This window comes from Sorghum bicolor, chromosome 1, assembly GCF_000003195.3.
Source record: "Sorghum bicolor cultivar BTx623 chromosome 1, Sorghum_bicolor_NCBIv3, whole genome shotgun sequence".
NCBI lineage: Eukaryota > Viridiplantae > Streptophyta > Magnoliopsida > Poales > Poaceae > Sorghum > Sorghum bicolor.
The window spans coordinates 54,258,772-54,281,015 of record NC_012870.2 but is presented as its reverse complement, the minus strand read 5'-3'; positions in this window follow the sequence as shown (position 1 = coordinate 54,281,015).

Sequence of the window (22,244 nt, the reverse complement as noted above, 5' to 3'; positions counted from 1 at the left end):
GAGAAAATAACCCAAGCACTTAAGGCTAACTTAGCTAGTATATAACTACTATAAGATAGACTAGGACACTACAATAGAATATTGCACTAAGTAGATACTAAAAGTAAGTACTTAGAAAAGTAAAGGAAAAGTAAATATATTAAATACTCAAACTCTTACAAGAGAAAGGGTAAAGAGGAATACTAGACTCTCTAGAAGACGACTCCGGAGACTCTGAGCTTCGCTCGACTCAACTCTAACTCCCACACTAGACTAACTATTACTACCCTACATTGTAACAAGTGGATCTTGAAGTGTGAGATATGGAAGATGAAGGCCTATAGGGGCTATTTATTGCAGGAGGTGGAGTAGGGGCTACTCCACTGCCACGTCAACAATCCACGTGACCTCCAGCATGCACCGTTGGATAAACCGACCTTGGAACCGCCATATGATCAACAGTTGGGGATTTTCATCACATGTTCATCAGGGGGACGTCGGTGGGAGTGAACCGATTCAAGATGGGGCCCACATGTAGGTCGGCCGACCTGCCATCTAGATGACAGTGGGTGCCACTGACCTTCTAGAAGGTCCATAGGTCGGTGGGAGGCTGGGCTAGGTGGCATGACCCAATTGGTCGGTCGGCCGACCAACCTTTGGGGCCCCTGGCCCACCACTAGCCTCTTGGTGATGTCCCCACTTGTCATGTGAAGTGTTGTCCAAAGTTGAGTCTGGTTGCACACTTGCTTGCTTCCATATGGGCCCAAGGATCCATGTGCTAAGTGTTTGAACCATTGGGCAAGCACACTTGGATCCGAGGGTTGGAATTGACTCCTTGAAGTATGCCATGGCTCATACCATGGAGGGAAGCCCTTGGTGGGCCCAAACCATGGTCGGCCGACCGAGGTTATGGGGCCCACAGGGTTCATTTCTTTCTTCCCTGCATTGAACGAGCTAAGAGTACAAGTGGAACTTTATTAGTGATAAATATGTTCATGTGATGTTTATCTTCCTTCAATCGAGGACTGTTGACAGGCTTTTGAGTATATAGAACTGGGTCTTATTTCCCGTCAACAGTCGTTTATAAGAAAGACTCTTGGATATGATCTAAGTTGTGTTCTGATAAAGTTTATAGAAATTTGGTTGATCGAGTTATTAGAAAAATGTTTGGTATATATAGAAATATATCATATGTTCTGAATACAAATTTGAGGCAGTTGTTTAGATGTTGAATAGTAAAAAACTTATATGTGTAGATTACTCGTAATGGTTTAGAAAATAGAACTCCAAGAACTTTTAATGACAATATTCTCCTGAAAGTTCTGCGAAAGCATTATGGCTAAGAAGTCCATATAAAACTTATTGAATTAGTTATTTTTAAACTCATTTTGATCAAGTTGGCAATAAAAACTTTATGCCTACAAGTTGTTCATAAGTTTTATAGATAAATTCTTTCTCTAAAGAACTTCTCATGATAACTTTCTCCCAATATTTGTCTAAAAATCTTATCTCCCTATGAAATTGTCCAAAAGATTATACATAAAGGTGAAATTTTTAAATACAGTGAAAAATGGTAGGCTATTGAGAATCTCATGTGCATGGCCTTCACGCATGCCGGGATCGGATCAATGACGCTCGATGGTGCTGGCTAACTATAACAAAACCAAAAGGCTGTTGTAGGCTAACTGCATTCCGTGAGAGTCAACGGATCGGAAGTTGTACATATGTTTATAGTTGGCAAGCTAACTAGCTAGCTAGCTTAGTTAATATAATACTGCTCTAGAAGCCACTAATGCAATGTATCTAGCTAACTTAGAAGTTGTAGCTAACAAAACCTACAAGCCACACAATAACACTTTCCAAAATCAAGTTGTGGTACTATATGTCCAGAGGCCTGGAAACATATCTTTGATATGCAAGGTTGATACTACTTAATCTACTTATTAGCCATGTTTCAATCACATTTGGGTCATTATAATAATAAGGTAAAATAATCTCTTGACAATCCAAACATCCCCTGTAAGTTGAGTTATAATAATAATCCAACCAGCAGATTATATTTGAATCTTATATATAATCCATGTCAAACATACTAATATAGGATATTATAAGTGAATGTATAATAATCTAGCACCTATATATGATGTAGGGATCTAAACAACTCAGCGTATCATAATTACAAGCAGAGATTCTAATACTGCAAATGTGACCCAAATAGTCTTTTAGACAAATGCAGCATCTCAATGACTAGTAATACTATATGTCCAGCAGATTACTATATATCTGTATTCACCTTTTGATTGGGGACAGTTGCTGCAAGTTGGTTCAAAGCCTCAAACTGCAGGCCCACGCACATTGAACCTTCTTGCTTGCTATGGGTATAATAGTGACTAATTAATCAGTGTAATTAAACAAACAAGTTTATTTTCTTCTATTTGGAATACAACATGTTAGCTCGCCACAAACTATAAATATCGTTTCATTTGCATCTAATCCAAACTAAAAAGCACTCATCTCTTGTGGAAAAAATTAGAACTAAGACAGATATAGCATATGACTGTCCCCCAAGTGCTTTAAAACTGGCATGAATACTTATTATCCATGTTGATTATTATTATTAATAGTCATTTTCAATGTTCATAATATGAATTACAGATTTGTTTTGGATATTAAGTTCTTTTATACCAACTCGGATGAAGACAAACTCGATAAAAATTATAGATTAACTAGATCAATGACTTTTTAAATTTGAAACATGTTTTTAGCCCAGAAAATTGGACAAAAGGAGTGAAAATATATCGCATTATTGTTAGCAATCGTTGTATCAATTAGAGCAACTCCAAGAACCTCTTATATCCTTCCTAATTGATCGGAATAGAGATTTTAGTGGAAAAATACACTCTACCAAATTCTTTAATTAGATCCTCAAATATTGCCACACCCCTTGTTTTAGATTTCTCACTAACCAAACATGGAGACTAAGGCTGGCTATCTAGTCCGCAGAAGGTAGAAGGTGTTGGAGGGTGGAAAGAAGATTTTTATTTAAATGGGTCTTCAAATTATGATTTAGAGAGTAAGTTTATGAAATACTCTTGAAGTTGATTTTAGGTGATATACATGAGGCATAGGGTGGTAGAGATTTGACTCACAAATGGCAAGTGTTACCATTTGACACAGTTCTAGCTTTGAGAAGATCCATGTTTGATTACAAACTCTAGCTCCAGATCCAAATTTGTGACAACTATAAATACCGAGCTTCAAGAAACCCATGGATTTCTTTAAGTTGCAGTTCTTCCAAATGGAGCTTAATCAAATTATTCTATAAAGGATTTTATGATACAATAAAAGTGAACTCACTTTATTTGGGCTTCTGCCTAACACAAAGCCTAAGAGGAAAAACATCTAATAATATAATATATGGCCATCGATACTAAGACTAGATCACCAGCCATGTGCTTGGGTGAAAATATCAAGGCCATTTGCATCAATTGTTGTGATGCCTTCAACACCAAACGAGGATAGCCCATGTATGTATCCAATGGATTACCAAATAACCACATGCAAGGGAGAGTAAATAAGTTTTTTTTTCAAAAACTAAATCAGTTCTGCATGACCAAGCAAATTGACCAACAAGTAGCTGCTGCACCCAACATAATTATAGCTTTGAGATCCTTCTTAAACCCTTGAAGCCAACTCCCAAAAAGATGGGGGATACTATGAGGCTAGTGCAAATCAGAATTGAAAGAAAAGGTGCTTAATTATCTCATTCTTATGACAAAAGCAACACTCGCTGTTAGTTCATACTTTGCTTAATGGGATAACATTATGAAGGTAATTTCCGAGATTAGTGTTAGTTCATACTGGGGAATCAAACCTATGCTTCCTATTGGCTTTACAAATTCATAGTTGATGGTATGAATATTCCTCGTACTTTCTCCAAGATATGTGTCAGAAAATTTAGCTCCGGCAATAGCTATCAGCTACTCACATAAGATGAATCAGATGGTAGCACATGAGACACAAGGTTTATACTAGTTCAAGCTCGTGGAGTCGCTACGTCCAGTGTGAAGGTGGATCTCTGTATTCGTATGCTCGGTTACATGGGTTGCTACTCGTCTTAGCTATGCACTAGAATGAAGTAGGTGAGGTGAATATCGAAATGAATTGATCCTGATTGGGGACCCCTACTCCCCCTTATATAGCATGAGGCAGTAGGATTACAACATATCTGATCAGCTAATAGATTGGTTTCCTTGTCTGTTACATGGAATGCGTACTAGATTGATTCTATTCTATCATCGAGGTACGATGGCTCTAGATATCCTCAATCTTCCCTGACCTCCTAGTCGGTGGATCCACCTGGCCTTCGTGGTCCTCTTTTGCCATGGCTCCGAGGCCAATAGATAGACATGGTCAAATATAGGGGCGATGCGGGTGCCCTTGGCCCATACATCCGACATTATGGATGTAAAAATGCACACCATGCATGATCAAAATTCATTGCTTGCATATTGGTTGATGATAGCGGATAAGCTAAACACAACAGACATGTTGCAGTGCAGAAACCTTAACGCCCATTCTACTTGTACATGTGTTCTATGTAAAATATTGTTGAGGAGGACAGGGACCACCTGTTCTTTGGTTTAGATATTTCGCTACATGTCGTCAGAATAGCTTGTATTTCCAGTGGAGAGACCAAGATGATATTATTGGTGCTTTGTAAACACAAAATTTGTAAACCACAAGTGCATGGTGTAGTTGTAGCTTTTCCTAAGTAGTATTGAAGGGCTCATATGGTGTATCCATAGGGATCGATAGTGATTTGGCTAGTGTTTTCTATCTAACCCACTAATTGCTTGAGTGCCTAACATTAAGTTATTGCATATAAGGGCAAACTTAATAATGATATACATAAAAGAGGATAAATCTAACCTAAGCTTGTATAGATCATATACACATAAGATAGTGAGGGAAAAATACATCTTGATATGAGATTTAGGCTGAGCATGTGTTGTAGTTCTATAACCAATGAGCAAGTAAATTAAGCATCTCATTCATTGCTTGTTTAACAACATCCCTCTAGTCTACCTTCTAAGGTAGCTCCCTACTAGGCTTAGATCCTATCGAGACGTTCGTAACACCCCCACCCCCCCCCCCCCCCCACACACACCCTGTTTGATATGCCATCTTTCACTTCTGTGAAAGGTATATCCCATTAATTATCTGGTGTTTTTAGGGACCCCAAAAGATACTTGAGGTAGCAAGAAGAGACATTATTGCTCCGGAAGTTTGGGAATGTAGACTGCTCTTGAAGCTACAAGGACAAATTAAGCCTGACAGTAGAGACCGCGGGAGAGTCTAATTGTCCATGCATGCGAGTGGAAGACTAAATCTTGGAGGTTTGGATGAAGTCCACTTGTCCAACCTGGTGAACTGAGGCAAGCATAGTAGACGTGGACCACAAGGCAAACGTCTTTGGAATGGACAAATGAGCAATATACCCCCGAATGTATCAGAGGAATATAGTTGGTATAGGTCTAGACTCTAGAGGTACTTTAGAAACTAGGGAGAGATCGTTTGCCTCCCCCTAAAAAACCCCCATTTATTTTTACCAATATAAATTAAATGATTATTTTTATTGTTTAACAATTATAACACTGCCACACGTTCGGGCATTAGCACCGGTCGGGAAGGGCCTGTTGCCCCGGTTCCCGAGCCGGTGCTGCCCTTCCGGGACTAAAGGCCCACCCTTTAGTCCCGGTTCGGACAACCGGGGCTGAAGCCCCCCTTTAACACCGGTTGGTGTTACCAACCGGTGTTAAAGGGTCCTGCCAGGGCTGCCACGTTGCAGGACCCTTTAACACCGGTGTTAAAGGGTTTCTTTTTCTTTTTTTTTTGTTCACTTCTTCGGTTCTGTTTATTGTTTATATATAATATATAATAATAGGTTTTTCAATACATGTTTTGCTGATACAATAATATATTTATATTACACGCATATTAAGCATATATAAATGAAAGCTTAATAATTAAGCTTTGCCTATAATAAAATGAATAGACCACATCAAAAATTAAATAGATATTTAAAAAGCTTTATATATATATAGTTTTATATGTACAAAATTCGTAACACATATATACATAGAGTTTTTTCTCCCAATGTCTACAAACGATACAAATGATCATCGTTGTTTGGAATAAGAGTTTCGTTGCCGTTGAAGTGAAACTCGCCGTTTGGATTGATCACTTGGTCGCGGAGAAATCCTGCTATCGTCTCTTAGATAGCTTTGATTCGGTCTTGTTGTAGGACCTTTTCCCTCAGCCATTCCGTCTTTAATTTGAAATAAATAAAAAAGGTATTAGTTATCTAAGTTATTCAATATAATTCAAGAGATAATGAAAAGAGACATGTAACGTACTCTGAGCGTCTCTGTGGGTGTTTGATTGACTTGTGCCATCACGAATTTGCACACGTAATATGCACATAGATTGTTCCCCCTTCTTGTCTTAAACACCACTGTACGATATATATATAAAAATATTCACGACCACGACAATAAGGCTAAAAGTTAGCGAAAGTTTGTTAGCTAGTAGAACTTACTTGTGGATGTATTATGTTAAGCGGCGCTTTACATCCACTGAGATGTTCACGGTCAATGAATCTTTCCCAAACCCTATACACAGCCATTGTGGATCGTGAACTAATAATTATAGAGTCATATTATGATATTTTTGTAGCTGAGATCGACATTACGTACCTTTGAATAATGTTTACCATTTGTTGATAATTTTCTTGTGGTTTTCTCATTGAGTCAAAGATTATCAACCGGTTCTTGGGAATTTCACATTGCCTGCGGAGCCTTGAAAACAATATAAGGGTCAACGAACCCAATACTATTGTCATTTCTCATTCTGAGCTCTCTCATTTGGTGCCTGCATATATACATACAAATCCTAAGTGTGTAAGGATTATATACATGTAACTAAAGAAGTTAGAAGTATAATAAAAAGAAAAAAATACTTACAGACAAAAGCAGCTGACAATTGATTTGTCAAGAGCGTCGAGGTGACATAATTGGTGCAATTCTTCGAACTGCACGTATATGAGGTCATCTCCACGGAAGTAGTGATGTTGTCTAATACGAACAGAAATCCAATTCTCTTCCCTTTTAGACGCCTCAATGCACCATTTGTTTATTTCAAACATTTGTGTGCCGAGCTCGTGTAAACGCTTAGGGTCGAATAGACTCCTGCCCGGTTCATATCTTGCCGTCCATTGAACAACTACCTCGGCTTTTTCAAATTTTTGGCATCCAACAATGGCGACAATTTCTTCCATATTTAAACCGCTTTGTCCAAAGTAACGCTCAAGCGAGTCTAGCTCAGACAACGCTAAGAATTTCTTTGAGATCAAGTCTTCATTTGAGCCGTATTGATTTGGCACAATCAAAGGGGGCGCCGGTTTTGATACTTCTCCGAGCTGTGGGACCCCCTTTCCTACTCTCTTCTTAGGCTGTGAATACTCTTTTCTGAGCTTCGCGTTGCTTCTTTTGATGGTCCGCCACCTTCTGCCTCAGTTCCGATGGCTTCACATAAAAGTACGGCTTTTAGTACGGCTTTTCTGGGTTAAGCCGTTTTTTCCTATCCTCCTTTATTTTATCAAAAAATTGTTGGACCTTAGCTTTGGATGTAGCAATTACCTCCTCTTCACTCTTTTCGTAAGGTAATTTTTCTGGCGTTTTAGCTCTCTTTGCTGAGGCAGCCTTCTTTGGAGGTGGGACCGATGACTTCGGTCCTTCTTGGGCGGACCGCTTCTTACTACCTCGCTTTGGAGGTGAGGGGACCGACCGTGCACTCTTTGGAGAGGGCGGTGCAGGCGGTGGAGGTGGTGGGGCCGATCTTTTTGGCGTTGGAGAACGCGGTGGAGGAGTTGGAGAACGCGGTGGAGGAGTTGGAGACCTCGGTGGAGGAGGTGGAGACCGTGGTGGAGGCGGTGGCGGGGTCGGTGTGGCCGCCGCAGGTGTTGGAGGAGATCCAGCATTGTCACCGCCCGCAGCACTATGATGCGTTGGGGATAGAACTGGACTTAGGTTGGAGGAGTCCCTGCAAAGAAAACAATTACAAGTTTTGTGAGTAAACTTTTTTTTAATTTCAATATATAATAAATAATATAAGAAGTAAAATCACACACAAACCTATGCTGAGGAATAATTATGAAGCGCTTGCGCCAACAAATAAATGTCTTCTCAGCTTCACCTAAGGTCTTCTCTCCGTCTCCCCCTTCTATGTCTAGTGGCACATTGCCACAACCTTTCTCAACCCTATCAACCGAGACGCTAGCATATCCACCAGGTACTAGTCGATTATGGATTCTTGGAGTTCTCGTTCGGTCGATAGGGTTGACAACAGCGATAGCCACCTTTTTGGTGGCATTCCCATCTGGTACATGCAGCTCACAGGTAGTAAAAGCCTCTGTGACATCATCCACGGGGAAGTGTAGCTTCGTGTCATCCTGAATGGTTGGTACTTCCGTGGATGCGCAGTTGCTTTTCAACTGGCCTGGGGGGCTAACATTGACCTCAGGCTGTGATGTACCTTGCCCTTTCGTCATTTGACTAAGTGCTGCTTGCACTTGCCTTTGAATCTCTGCCTGCATCCATTCTTCACGAGCTTTCTCGCGCTCTTGTGACTGCAGAACAAAAGCTTCCAGGCGGCGGATCCGCTCTGCCTCCTCATCCTTCTTTCTCTGGCGGCTTCTCTAGGTATCTTGATCGGCTTGGAATGATTGCAGCCACAGAACTGCCCCATAGCCTCTCGTACGCCCACCGTGCTTAGGATTTTCAAGCGCATAGGTGAGTTCATCCTTCTCCCTGTTAGGCCTGAACTCACCAGACTGAACCGCCTCTCGTGCACGGACTAGTCTCTCTGCTGCTCTAGAGATTTCTGGGCCCCAAACTAGCGCCCCAGTGTCTGGGTCCACGCTTCCCTCATGACCGTAGAACCAATGCTTGGAGCGCTCGCTCCAATTCTTTGCTATTGTCTCGGGTGTGACCCCCCTAGCAAGCATCTCCTGTTCCATTCGGTCCCACTTGGGAACATCACTCTTATAACCACCTGATCCCATATGATGGTGGTATGTCTTTTTACTGGCATTTTCTTTGTTTCTATTGGCTCGTTCCTCGCCCTCTTCTGATGTTTTGTACTGCACAAAGTCATCCCAGAAGGCCCTCAGCTTTACATATTGCTTGAGGTTGAAATCTGGAGTCTCGTTTTTCTTGACATATTTATTGTACAAAGACTTCTTCCAATTCTGGAAGAGTACTGCCATCTTCTTCATAGTCCAGTCATAAATTCGCACCTTCAACTCTTCATCGTTGGTGTCGAAGGTGAAAACGTCTGTGACGGCTTTCCAAACTAACTCCTTGTCACGATCAGAGACAAAACTGATCTCAGGAGCACCTCGCTTCTCTCTCCATTCACGACAACTGATCGGTATTTGATCTCTCACAAGATATCCACAGTGACTAACATATTTATTTGCATGCTCACCAAGTGGTCTGCCTGTAGCTATCTCAAACTCAGAGATTACATAGCGGCCCTCCAACGGCTTCTTTGGCCCTCGTGGAGGTACGCTTCTCCCCGTAGAGGTCGATCCAGAAGGCTACACGTACATATAGAAACAAAAATACTAAATTAATAACCAAGTAATAAGTCTAAAACCTAATGTAAGAGATGCATTATTTATATATGTTTACATTTACATACCTCGCCAGTATTTTCTTCTTGTTGCACGACAAGTTGTTGCTCAGGGGCATTGCCCTCTTGTTGCTCAGGGGCATTGCCCTCTTGTTGCTCAGTAGGATTGCCTTGCATGATGTCGTGGTAATCAACAAAGTACTGACTACCATCGTCGATTATATTTTGAATGGCAGCTTCCATATAATCAGGATCATCATGAGGACGGTCAGCCATTTCTATGTCTGCAACCATACATATATATATATTCTATATAAGATAAGAAATACACTAATACTACTACAAATGAAAGTGTTGGAGTGCTCTAAAAATAATACCAGGATCTTTTAAGCCAAGTAATACATTAGAATAAAAAACAATACTAGAATAATACATACATACATACAAACAATTATAATTCATACATACAAACTATATATATGTGTGTATATGTACAAAAAATAATATACATTCATACAAAAAATAATACATATATACAAAAAATAAAACATACATACATACTATATATATACTAGAATAATATATTAAAAAAATAATACATACATACATACAAACAATTATAATTCATACATACAAACTATATATATGTGTGTGTATATGTACAAAAAATAATATACATACATACAAAAAATAATACATATATACAAAAAATAAAACATACATACATACTATATATATATACTAGAATAATATATTAAAAAAATAATACATACATACATACAAACAATTATAATTCATACATACAAACTATATATGTGTGTGTATATGTACAAAAAATAATATACACACATACAAAAAATAATACATATATACAAAAAATAAAACATACATACATACTATATATATATACTAGAATAATATATTAAAAAAATAATACATACATACATACAAACAATTATAATTCATACATACAAACTATATATGTGTGTGTATATGTACAAAAAATAATATACATACATACAAAAAATAATACATATATACAAAAAATAAAACATACATACATACATACTATATATATACTAGAATAATATATTAAAAAAATAATACATACATACATACATACAAACAATTATAATTCATACATACAAACTATATATATATGTGTGTATATGTACAAAAAATAATATACATACATACAAAAAATAATACATATATACAAAAAATAAAACATACATACATACTATATATATACTAGAATAATATATTAAAAAAATAATACATACATATACATAAAAATATATACAAAAAATAATACTACAAATCAAAACACCATATATACATATATATATATATATGTATATATGGTGTTTTGATTTGTAGTATTATTTTTTGTATATATTTTTATGTATATATATGTAATATTTTTTGTGTATATATATATATATTTCTCTGGTCTAGTGTATATAAATACGTAATTAATCAATGGCGGCGTTCTCGATCTATACTTAGCACACAGCCGGCCGGAGAAGATCGCGCGTGGGGAAGATGATGTACTGTGCAGTGGCCCGCGCGCTCGATCTGGCCGTGGCCCGCTGCGGCAGCGTTGGCGGAGGGTCGCGGCGGTGCTGGTGGAGAGCCACGGCGGCGCTGGTGGAGACGGTGGTCGCGGCGGCGAGGGAGTCGAAACGACGGCGGCGAAGATGAACCCGGCGGCGCTGGAACGAAGACGAAGACGATGAACTGCCGGATCCAGGGCTCCTGCGCACATTTATAGGGGCAGACCCTTTAGCACCGGTTCCCACTATGGGCCGGTGCTAAAGGCCCATTTTTTTAGTTTAGGGTTTTTCAATTGTTTTATATATACAGTTTATATTATAAATTGTATAGTAAATTAAATATTTTACATAATGTTTTTTAAACAGTGAAATATATTGTAATTTATTTTAATGTACACATGAAAATTTTTAAACATAAATATCTTATTGTATTTTTAAAATTTGCAATGATTTTGTAAGAAATGTTTAGTATTTTGTTAATGCAAAAATATATTATTCCAATAAATTTACAAAAACTATATCCAATGAACTGGAAATTTATTTTCACATCATATTGACGTAAAACTTTTTATTTTTGTTATTTATTACTAGGAATGCTAGTTGGGTATAATTTTCATCAAATAAAAAATCATATAAAAATATATATCTTGATGAACACACCCTTTGACCGAACCCTAGATTGTCCCAAATGGAAAAGTCATAAATACAAAGTTTGCTACACTCATCAAGTTCTACATGTTGTCTAATGGTCAACTTTTCATTTGGAAAAGTTTGAACCACTGAATTTTGAATTTTCATAGAACTCATAGCCACGCAGCGGTTTCGGAACCCTAGATGGTCTCGAATGGAAAAGTCATGAATACAAATATTGTTCCACTCATCAAAATCTACATTTCATATATAGACCATTTTTGCATTTGACAAAGTTTTGGGAAGGTGTAGTTGAAAATCCACAATTGACACATATAGTTTCATATAGTTTGTGTGAGATTCAAGAATTGGTGGGTATTGTTAACTTAGACTTTCTCAAATGGAAAAGTTGTGTATATAAAAACTTTAGATCTTGAAAATATCTAACAACTTGGTATTCAAAATATTTTCATTTGAAGTAATTTAGTTTGTTATTTGACCAAGTTTGACCAAGTTTGACCAAAACCCGTCTTGGATTTTATAGAAATGTAATTAGGATTGGCTCAAAATTATCCAAATGGAAAAATGGACAATATATAAAATATACAAAGTTTGTTACACACATCAAAATTCACAATTCTCAAATATAGTTTCATACAAAGTCAAGCCGACACAACAGTGAACTTCTTCTTGACGTATGACCCTTGGTTATGATCCTGCCGTAACCATGGAGTATCCTCATTGTTTAAAAGAATGCTTGGGTCTTTGTTGACTATGAAGGGCGGAATTCGATCATCCCTTTCGAAATCGCCTGACATGTCTGACTTGTCCTCAATTCCGACAATGTTTCTTTTCCCAGAAAGGACAATGTGGCGCTTTGGCTCATTGATGATTGAGTGGTCATCATTTTTTCCTCTCTTTGGTTTCGTAGACATATCTTTGACATAAAACACCTGACTCACGTCTGCAGCAAGGACGAATTGTTCGTCTTTGAACCCACTATTGTTAAGGTCTACGGTTGTCATCCCATACTCCTTGTCGACTGTTACCCCACCTCCGATCATCTTCACCCATTGGCACCGGAACAAAGGAACTTTAAAATTAGCTGCATAGACTAGTTCCCATATGTCTTCTATGCGTCCATAATATGTTTGTCTGTTCCCATTTGGATCCGTGGCATCCACGCGTACACCACTATTTTGGTTGGTGCTCCTTTTATCTTGGCCAACTGTGTAAAATGTGTTACCACTTATCTCGTACCCTTTGTATGTGAGGACATGCCATGATGGTTGCCTGGCCAACAAATAAAGCTGCTCATCAATGTTTTCATCACCTTGACATTTTTTGCGCAACCAATCGCCAAAAGTTTCCATGTGCTGACGCATTATCCAAGCTTCATTCTTCCCGGGCCACTGGGACCGTAGGAAATCTTTGTGTACCTCAACATATGGTTCCACCAATGAGGAGTTCTGGAGAACTGTGTAGTGTGCTTTATTGAAGTAATCGTCTCCCATACCAATATATGTTTTCTTCCCAAGTGTTCCCTTTCCGCTGAGTCAGCCCTCGTGTCGAGATTCAGGAATGCCAATTGGGTCAAGGTCTGGAATAAAGTCAACACAGAACTCTATGACCTCCTCTGTTCCGTAGCCCTTGGCAATGCTTCCTTCTGGCCGGGAACGACTATGGACATATTTCTTTAGGACACCCATGAATCTCTCGAAGGGGAACATGTTGTGTAGGAACACAGGACCGAGAATACGAATCTCTTTGACTAGATGAACTAGGAGGTGTGTCATGATATCGAAGAAGGATGGAGGGAACACCAACTCAAAGCTGATGAGACATTGAACGACATCATTCTGCAGAGTAGCTAGTTGCTCTGGATTGATTGCCTTCTGAGAAATTGCATTGAGGAATGCACATAGCTTTACGGTGGCTAGACGTACGTGTGGAGGTAGAATTCCTCTTAAAACGACCGGCAGCAATTGCGTCATTAGAACGTGACAGTCATGGGACTTCAAGTTCAGGAATTTCTTCTCTGGCACATTAATTATTCCCTTGATATTGGAGGAGAATCCAGATGGGACCTTGATGCTGCTAAGACATTCAAACAAGCTTTCCTTCTCTTCTTTGCTCAGAGTGTAGCTAGCAGGGCTTAAGTAATGACGTCCATCATCTGTCTTTTCTGGATGCAGGTTGTCTCGTTCTTTCATGCGCTGCAAGTCTTGTCGTGCTTCAAGTGAATCCTTAGACTTCCCGTAGACACCCATGAATCCGAGCAAGTTCACACAAAGATTCTTTGTCAGGTGCATCACGTCGATCGCGTTGCGGACCTCTAGGACATTCCAGTAAGGTAGCTCCCAAAATATGGATTTCTTCTTCCACATGGGTACGTGTCCCTTAGCATCCTTGGGAATAGGTTCGCTGCCTCGTCCCTTTCCAAATACCACTTTTATATCCTTGACCATTTCGAGTACATCATCCCCGGTTCGATTGAGAGGTTTGGTCCGGTGGTCTGCCTTGCCTTTAAAATGCTTGCCTTTCTTTCGTACTGGGTGGTTCTCAGGAAGAAACCGACGGTGGCCAAGGTACACGACCTTTCGACATTTTTTCAAAAATACACAGTCAAGGTCTTCATAACAATGTGTGCATGCATTATATCCCTTGTTTGACTGGCCTGAAAGATTACTCAGAGCTGGCCAATCATTGATTGTTACAAACAGCAATGCTCGCAGGTCAAAGTGCTCTTGTTTGTACTCATCCCACACGCGAACTCCTGGTTTGCTCCATAAAAGTTGAAGTTCCTCAACTAATGGCCTTAGGTAGACATCTATGTCATTGCCAGGTTGCTTCGGTCCTTGGATAAGCACCGGCATCATAATAAACTTCCGCTTCATGCATAGCCATGGAGGAAGGTTGTAGATACATAGAGTAACTGGCCAAGTGCTGTGACTACTGCTCTGCTCACCGAAAGGATTCATACCATCTGTACTTAAGGCGAACCGCAAGTTTCTAGCATCATCTGCAAAATCTAGGAATTCTCTGTCTATCGCTCTCCACTGGGATCCATCGGCAGGGTGTCTCAGCATATTGTCTATCTTACGGTCTTCTTTATGCCACCGCAACAACTTTGCATTGTCCTTATTTCTAAACAGACGTTTTAATCGTGGTATTATAGGAGCATACCACATAACCTTGGTAGGAATTTTCTTCCTATGACGTTCTTCACCCTCAACATCGCCATGATCATCTCGTCTAATCTTATACCGTGATGCCTTACATACTGGACATGCATCCAAATTCTCGTATTCCTCCCCATGGTAGAGGATGCAGTCATTAGGACATGCGTGTATCTTCTGGATTTCTAATCCCAAAGGACAAACAACCTGTTTTGCTTCATACGTAGTGGTGGGCAATTTGTTGCCTTTCGGAAGCATCTTTTTTATGATCTTCAATAACTGCCCAAATGCCTTGTCAGATGAACCATTCTTTGCCTTCCATTGCAGCAATTCTAGTGTGGTACCCAGCTTTTTTTCCCCTCTTCAGCGGTGGGATATAGCGATTTCCTGTGGTCCTCTAGCATGCGCTCGAACTTGGCTTTCTCTTTATCACTTTCACATTCTCTTTGTGCATCGCAGATGGCATCACCAAAAGCATCATCGCCCCGATCATCTTCTGCCGCCACCTCTTCTTCATTATCTCCCCCCATTGCAACATCATTGAAGCCACCGTACTGAGCAATAATATTGGCATGGTCCAATTCTTCTCCTTCTTCTTCTTCACCTTCATCCATTATAATCCCGCTTTCTCCATGTTTGGTCCAACAAATATAGTTTGGTAGGAAACCAGACTTTAATAAGTGTGAATGAAGAGTTCTTGAGTTAGAATATTCCGTCAAATTCTTGCACACGGCACATGGACAGCACATGAAACCGTCCCTCTTATTTGACTCGGCCACACTTAAGAAATAGTGCACCCATTAATGAACTCTTCGGAGCGCCGATCGGCATTATACATCCAATTACGTGTTACCATCTGCATTAAATATAACATATATATTATGAAAACCATGCACACATATAGTTTCTCATCTTATTGCACAACATGTCTAAGATAAATAGTTGATTAATTTAGGAAAGCTTGGCTACAACAAATACAATCGCAACTAGCATTAAAAAAACAAAACTAAAATGCACTTAAGCAACATAATTAGTTCGCGTCCGATCCCAACTATAATAGATAGATCATTCGCTTGATCAACATCATTGAACTCCTTTCGTCGGCTCACTGCCTCACCACCTTCAGCTTCAACCACCTGTGCAAAAGATTTCTTAATGTGTTCAATGTATTCTTCCTCCCAGTACCAACCTGTACATCCGCCGGTACCGTCCCACTGAAATTAAAAGAGAGAATCAAAAGATTAATTAATATCATTTAAAAAAATATGCACATATATAAGCAAATGTCTGGAAATAACTCACATTACGATCTGGACACTTGTACAATATACGACCCTTGTTTACTCCCTCTTTCGACACTTTGTACTCCATCAAAATCTTCTGCCCACACTTGCCACAAGTAATGAGAGGGAGTTCCGGACGGTATCGCTTTTGAACCCGTTGAGAGACTGAAGACCCGGTCACGGTTGCCATCTACTCTCCATACTCAATTTTTAAACAATTATAAATTCCACATTTACTAGTAAACATGTATGATACAATGGACATTATATGTAGTAATAAAAATAAATCAAGTGATATTAACAAACCAATTAATTTGAACTATCCTACTTTCTATGATCATAAAAATATACTATAATTCATTCTTGCAAAATACATTAAAACTAGGTCAACCATGAAATATGATATATATATATATGGATACTAATTCATGTGAATGATTCAAAATAACAAAGTGGATTTGAGCTAAAAAATGATGGGAACATCACAAGCCAAAAACAACATGAAAAAGACAAGAAAGGCTGAAGTTAGTCACCTCCAAGCACGAAGAGACGATGACGGAGTCGAAGAAGATCAACGATGAGCGTTGGAGATGAAGAACAAATGAAGAACAAGCAAGAAGAAGCTCCAAGAACAACAATGGTGCTCTCGGTTTCAAATGGGCAGAGGGGAGGAGGGAGCCGGCCTATAAACCGGACCTTTAGCACCGGTTCAGGGCAAAAACCGATGCTAAAGGGTTACCTTTTAGCACCGGTTTGTAACACAAACCGGTGCTAAAGGGTTTGCCTCGGCCCGTGGCTCTGGCCGGTGCTAAAGGGGTCTTTAACCCCGGACCACAAAAAAGCCTAGGTTTTTAGCCATTTTAGACATCAACCAATGCCTCATTCTGTAGTAGTGTAAGCCCCATTCTATCTTCTCGTTCTCTGCTGTGTTTCCAGCGTCTCCCGAAGGTCCAAGGGGGAAAAGGCGTAACACAACAGTCATTGAAGATTGAACGAGACACTGCACGTGCCATGTTATTACTTTGGTAGATCATCTATATGCATATTTAATTTAATCCCCATGGTCATACAACATTCTAAGGCCTTGTTTAGTTCCAAAAAAATTTTGCAAAAATTTTCAGATTCTCCGTCATATCGAATCTTTAGACGCATGCATGGAGTATTAAATATAGACGAAAATAAAAACTAATTGCACAATTTGGTCAGAATTGACGAGACGAATCTTTTTAGCCTAGTTAGTTTATGATTGAACAATATTTGTCAAATACAAACGAAAGTGCTACAGAGTTAATTTCCTAAAATTTTTTGGAACTAAACAAGGCCTAAACAATATGACTTGAAACTAGCTTGCAAATCGACATAACCAAAATTACATGAAAGCATAAAAAGGAGGCGCATTTGGATCCAAGATGAATTGGACGACACGATTAACAGTACCCCTATAGAAGATGGTGCATTACAAGGTCACCGGTGAGGACATAGTAGCCTTGATGATGCGAAGCTCGTCTCTAGAACTCCAGCTTGAGCCTTCCTCATAGCCATAGGGTGCTCACACTTGCACTATATCTTATACTATCACTACTACAGAATGAGGCATTGGTCGATGCCCAAAATAGCCAAAAACCTCGGCCTTTTTGCGGCCCGGGGTTAAAGACTCCTTTAACACCGGTTCGTAACACGAACCGGTGCTAAAGGGTCCTGCCCAACGGCTACTGACAGGTGCTGTCGGGGCAGAGACCCTTTAGAACCGGTTCGTGTTACCAACCGGTGCTAAAGGGTCCCCTTTAGCACCGGCCAGCGCCACGGGCTGAGGCAAAGCCTTTAGCACCGGTTTGTGTTTCAAACCGGTGCTAAAGGGTTACCCTTTAGCACCGGTTTTGTTTATGAACCGGTTCTAAATGTCCCGTGTTTATAGGCCGGATCACTCCTCCTCTCTGCCTATTTGAAACCGAGAGCACCATTCACCATTGTTGTTCTTGGAGCTTCTTCTTCCTCATTTGTTCTTCGTCTCCGACGCCCATTGTTGATTTTCTTCGACTCCGTCATCGTTTCTTCGTGTTTGGAGGTGACTAACTTTTGTCTTTCTTGTCTTTTTCATGTTGTTTTTGGCTTGTGATGTTCCCATTATTTTTAGCTCAAATCCACGTTGTTATTTTGAATCATTCACATGAATTAGTATCAATATATATATATATATATCATATTTCATGGTTGACCTAGTATTAATGTAGTTTGCAAGAATGAATTATAGTATATTTTTATGATCTTAGAAAGTAGGATAGTTCAAATTAATTGGTTTGTTAATATCACTTGATTTATTTTTATTACTACATATAATGTCCATTGTATCATACATGTTTACTAGTAAATGTGGAATTTATAATTGTTTAAAAATTGAGTATGGGTAGTAGATGGCAACCGTGACTGGGTCTTCGGTCTCTCAACGGGTTCAAAAGCGATACCGTCCGAAACTCCCTCTCATTACTTGTGGCAAGTGTGGGCAGAAGATTTTGATGGAGTACAAAGTGTCGAAAGAGGGAGTAAACAAGGATCGTATATTCTATAAGTGTCCAGATCGTAATGTGAGTTATTTCCTGACATTTGCTTATATATGTGCATATTTTTTTAATGTTATTAATTAAACTTTTGATTCTCTCTTTTAATTTCAGTGGGACGGTACCGGCGGATGTACAGGTTGGTACTGGGAGGAAGAATACATTGAACACATTAAGAAATCTTTTGCACAGGTGGTTGAGGCTGAAGGTGGTGAGGCAGTGAGCCGACGAAAGGAGTTCAATGATGTTGATCAAGCGAATGATCTATCTATTATAGTTGGGATCGGACGCGAACTAATTATGTTGCTTAAGTGCATTTTAGTTTTGGTTTTTTTAGTGCTAGTTGTGATTGTATTTGTTGTAGCCAAGCTTTCCTAAATTAATCAACTATTTATCTTAGACATGTTGTGCAATAAGATGAGAAACTATATGTGTGCATGGTTTTCATAATATATATGTTATATTTAATGCAGATGGTAACACGTAATTGGATGTATAATGCCGATCGGCGCTCCGAAGAGTTCATTAATGGGTGCACTATTTCTTAAGTGTGGCCGAGTCAAATAAGAGGGACGGTTTCATGTGCTGTCCATGTGCCGTGTGCAAGAATTTGACGGAATATTCTAACTCAAGAACTCTTCATTCACACTTATTAAAGTATGGTTTCGTACCAAACTATATTTGTTAGACCAAACATGGAGAAAGCGGGATTATAATGGATGAAGGTGAAGAAGAAGAAGAAGAAGAATTGGACCATGCCAATATTATTGCTCAATACGGTGGCTTCAATGATGTTGCAATGGGGGGTGATAATGAAGAAGAGGTGGCGGCAGAAGATGATCGGGACGATGATGCTTTTGGTGATGCCATCCGTGATGCACAAAGAGAATGTGAAAGTGATAAAGAGAAAGCCAAGTTCGAGCGCATGCTAGAGGACCACAGGAAATCGGTATATCCCACCGCTGAAGAGGGGCAAAAAAAGCTGGGTACCACACTAGAATTGCTGCAATGGAAGGCAAAGAATGGTACATCTAACAAGGCATTTGGACAGTTATTGAAGATCATAAAAAGTATGCTTCCGAAAGGCAACGAATTGCCCACCACTACGTATGAAGCAAAACAGGTTGTCTGCCCTTTGGGATTAGAAATCCAGAAGATACATGCATGTCCTAATGACTGCATCCTCTACCGTGGGAAGGAATACAAGAATTTGGATGCATGTCCAGTATGTAAGGCATCACGGTATAAGATTAGACGAGATGATCCTGGCGATGTTGAGGGTGAAAAACGTCATAAGAAGAAAATTCCAGCCAAGGTTATGTGGTATGCTCCTATAATACCACGATTAAAACGTCTGTTCAGAAATATGGACAATGCAAAGTTGTTGCGGTGGCATAAAGAAGACCGTAAGATAGACAATATGCTGAGACACCCTGCCGATGGATCCTAGTGGAGAGCGATAGATAGAGAATTACCAGATTTTGCAGATGATGCTAGAAACTTGCGGTTCACCTTAAGTACAGATGGTATGAATCCTTTCGGTGAGCAGAGCAGTAGTCACAGCACTTGGCCAGTTACTCTATGTATCTACAACCTTCCTCCATGGCTATGCATGAAGCGGAAGTTTATTATGATGTCGGTGCTTATCCAAGGACCGAAGCAACCTGGCAATGACATAGATGTCTACCTAAGGAGACTAGTTGAGGAACTTCAACTTTTATGGAGCAAACCAGGAGTTCACGTGTGGGATGAGTACAAACAAGAGCACTTTGACCTGCGAGCATTGCTGTTTGTAACAATCAATGATTTGCCAGCTCTGAGTAATCTTTCAGGCCAGTCAAACAAGGGATATAATGCATGCACACACTGTTATGAAGACCTTGACTGTGTATTTTTGAAAAAATATCGAAAGGTCGTGTACCTTGGCCACCGTTGGTTTCTTCCTGTGAACCACCCAGTACGAAAGAAAGGCAAGCATTTTAAAGGCAAGGAAGACCACCGGACCAAACCTCTCAATCGAACCGAGATGATGTACTCGAAATGGTCAAGGATATAAAAGTGGTATTTGGAAAGGGACGAGGCAGCGAACCTATTCCCAAGGATGCTAAGGGACACGTACCCATGTGGAAGAAGAAATCCATATTTTGGGAGCTACCTTACTGGAATGTCCTAGAGGTCCGCAACGCGATCGACGTGATGCACCTGACAAAGAATCTTTGTGTGAACTTGCTCGGATTCATGGGTGTCTACGGGAAGTCTAAGGATTCACTTGAAGCACGACAAGACTTGCAGCGCATGAAAGAACGAGACAACCTGCATCCAGAAAAGACAGATGATAGACGTCATTACTTAAGCCCTGCTAGCTACACTCCGAGCAAAGAAGAGAAGGAAAGCATGTTTGAATGTCTTAACAGCATCAAGGTCCCATCTGGATTCTCCTCCAATATCAAGGGAATAATTAATGTGCCAGAGAAGAAATTCCTGAACTTGAAGTCCCATGACTGTCACGTTCTAATGACGCAATTGCTGCCGGTCGTTTTAAGAGGAATTCTACCTCCACACGTACGTCTAGCCACCGTAAAGCTATGTGCATTCCTCAATGCAATTTCTCAGAAGGCAATCAATCCAGAGCAACTAGCTACTCTGCAGAATGATGTCGTTCAATGTCTCGTCAGCTTTGAGTTGGTGTTCCCTCCATCCTTCTTCGATATCATGACACACCTCCTAGTTCATCTGGTCAAAGAGATTCGTATTCTCGGTCCTGTGTTCCTACACAACATGTTCCCCTTCGAGAGATTCATGGGTGTCCTAAAGAAATATGTCCATAGTCGTTCCCGGCCAGAAGGAAGCATTGCCAAGGGCTACGGAACAGAGGAGGTCATAGAGTTCTGTGTTGACTTTATTCTAGACCTTGACCCAATTGGCATTCCTGAATCTCGACACGAGGGCAGACTCACCGGAAAGGGAACACTTGGGAAGAAAACATATATTGGTACAGGAGATGATTACTTCAATAAAGCACACTACACAGTTCTCCAGAACTCCTCATTGGTGGAACCATATGTTGAGGTACACAAAGATTTCCTACGGTCCCAGTGGCCCGGGAAGAATGAAGCTTGGATAATGCGTCAGCACATGGAAACTTTTGGCGATTGGTTGCGCAAAAAATGTCAAGGTGATGAAAACATTGATGAGCAGCTTTATTTGTTGGCCAGGCAACCATCATAGCATGTCCTCACATATAAAGGGTACGAGATAAATGGTAACACATTTTACACAGTTGGCCAAGATAAAAGGAGCACCAACCAAAATAGTGGTGTACGCGTGGATGCCACGGATCCAAATGGGAACAGACAAACATATTAT